The following is a 2,813-nucleotide window of genomic DNA, read 5'->3' as shown; positions in this document are numbered from 1 at the left end:
TTCTCAAAAAAAAAGAGAAAAAAAAAGAAAAAAATAAAAAAGGAAAAAGAAAAAAAATCCACCGTATTTTTTAAAAATTTTTTTTGCAAGCATGAGTTGGATTTGTTCACCCTAAAATAGGATATTCTCGATTAATCTGCCCTTTAATCAGACCTTTTATGCATGCCTGTCTTCAGTTGAATATTTTGTATGCCTTTAGTTAAAATCTGTAATGCCTTTATTTATTTATCTTATATTAGTTAAACATTATATGCCATTTTTTTAATTTCTTGAAAAAGTCAAGCTTAATTACTTATTTGCTTTTATTAAGTACTGTTTTTCAGTTTGATAAATTTTGCAGGTATAAAATTTGAGTACATTAGGTTCGTCTACTAAAAAATAGGACATATTGAGATAACAACTCTAAATTGGAGTTTGCTTGAATTTTTTTTATCAAATAATAATTTTTTGTTGAGCAAAATTGACTACACATCAATGTTTTTGTATTTAGACTTCTATATTATCTTCAAATGAAAAGAAAACAACTGTTGACACCCAATTTTGGCTCTCCAAGCTTAGAATTAACGCATTTAGGCTTTCTGATCGTTAAATGGTAGAAAATGCAATTTTCACACAGTTTTTACAATTGTTAATGAATTATTAATTATCATCATTATTTTAGGAATTATAGCAATTTATTATCATATTTTAATTTTACATAATTTATTGATAATTGTCCTTAATTTAGTAAATTTTAGGATTTTTTGTCAGTTTATTATCATTTTAAATTTTGGCACAAACATTTGCATACGTACACAACATAGTACTTTAATTTTTTACCGCACATTATAATTGTAATTATTTATAATATAATATATATTTTAATATAATTATATATATATATATATATATTTATAATTATACATTGACATTCATATTTTTGTACATTATTTAATACGATCTGCAAATGTAAGTCAGTTTATTTATTTTAATACACAGAGCAATAAATCAATAAAATCAAGATTTCATCACCTTTTTAAAAGAGACATTTGAGGTGATGGGTTGACATTTTTATCCCTTGAATAAAGAGTCTGTATTTATTGGTTAAAAAGATGAAAAACTCATTGGACAATATCCTGTGGATTAATTCATACATTAAAGAGATGAAGGAGTTAGTTTTTAATATTTTAGGGTAAAAAGGAGGTTATTTTGTATTATAAAAGAGGGGAAGGGGGTAATTTTTATCATCACTCAAAATACACAACACAGACTTTAACAAAACACACAGATATACACACATATTAGATACCTCTCTCCTCTCTCATTTTCTCTCTTTTTTCTCCTTCTTAGTGCCGCTAAAATCTATTGTATTCCGGTGAGCTTTCCGCTGACAAACCACCACCGTAAACCCTATCCTCTTTCTCTCTCTAAAAAACCACAACCGCATTACCACTAGCCGACCGACGTTGTACGAATACCACAATCACTGCACCACTCTTCCTCTCTTCCTCTTTTTATTTCTGTCACCTTTCGCTAGAGGTGATGACCGGTGAGATCCATAAAGACCACCACTCCTACCGAACCAGCCACCTATAGCCTGGAGCGCCACCCCTTCCCACCCTTCTTCTTTTCTTTATCCTCTATGGCGTTGGGTAGTCAACCACCCACAGCCACCGCTGTCCACCACTCTAATCCCATCGGCCGTCGCGTCTCCATTAACCTCCTTCCCCTTCCCCTTCTCCCTTATTTTTGGCCACGACTCACCGGAGTTGGTCACCGACAGATGGGCCTCCGGTTAAGCACATCCAACCGTCTTTCATCCCTTGTTTTTGCCATTCCTTCGCCAGAGGAGGTGATTGACGAAGCTCCTTAAATGCCGTCACTGCATCATTTCCATTCACCCTCATTTTGCTATGCTTATTTTTTCTTTAATTACTACTCCATCTCTCTGAGTTTATTAACAGCAAAAAAAATCTCATTAATCTTTGATTATGTGTAGATAATTTTGCTGGTTTCAAGAAAGAGAGCAGGAAAGCAGTGTGACAACCTATTTTATGAAATTCTTTTATCATAAAGCATATATTTATTAACTGATAGAAAAGGGGAAGTAAAAATTTTCAACTTTGCTAGAATTTTTTCATGCTGAATCTACTTTTTTCTTGGTTGAACCGGATGGGTATGATTTTATAGATCTGGTTGTTTATTGTATTTTCGACATTCACCGTAGAAGCAATGTTTCCCTCCCTCATTTATTGCAGATCTGGTTGTAGTTTTTATTCTCCGGTGAAGCTTTGTTAAAACTGATAAGCTCCACTGTTTTCACTATTTTTTTCATAACCTTGTTAATTGTATTTACAATTTCTTTTCTTTTCTTTTGCTAAGTTTTGCTTGCTGCCCTGTGATATTTATTGCTATTGTTTTGCTCTTTTGGCTATCTCCGTGTTGAATGTGTTGTTGCTAAATTCCGTTGTTATCCTATGGATGATAAGATTACTTTGACAATCCTTCTACTTTGCTACTATTTGGATAATTTTTAAACTATTTTGGATATTTTTTTTTCTTGCTTTTTCATTTATTATACTGATAACGGATAAATACTATACTAGTTGGCTGATGAAGGAATTTTTCGTTAATTTTTGAGGCATCCGCAAATAAAAAGACGAATATTGTGTATACAAATACGTAATAAAAATAAATAAATTAGGGCGATGACAAAATTTTTGTAATATTTTAAAACTTTATCCGAGCCCACGTTTCTAACAAAAATTATATTTTTTTTATATATATTCGAACATACCTTCTCAATTCATTTGATAATTATTTATTCGTTACTA

General features: G+C 31.3%; 1 long non-coding RNA gene across 1 annotated transcript; it reads left to right on the top strand.

Annotated features, from left to right (window-relative positions):
• Nucleotides 1–1,092: 1,092 nt before the first annotated feature.
• LOC107863571 lies at nt 1,093–2,381 on the top strand. The gene is made up of 2 exons (XR_001672332.2): nt 1,093–1,831; nt 1,979–2,381. It is a non-coding gene; the product is annotated as an uncharacterized LOC107863571 (long non-coding RNA).
• The last annotated feature ends 432 nt before the right edge of the window (nt 2,382–2,813 follow it).

Source organism: Capsicum annuum, chromosome 3, assembly GCF_002878395.1.
Source record: "Capsicum annuum cultivar UCD-10X-F1 chromosome 3, UCD10Xv1.1, whole genome shotgun sequence".
In the NCBI taxonomy this organism is placed as follows: Eukaryota; Viridiplantae; Streptophyta; class Magnoliopsida; order Solanales; family Solanaceae; genus Capsicum; species Capsicum annuum.
Note: the sequence above shows the minus strand (reverse complement) of the source record. Positions and strands in the feature narration are given on the sequence as shown.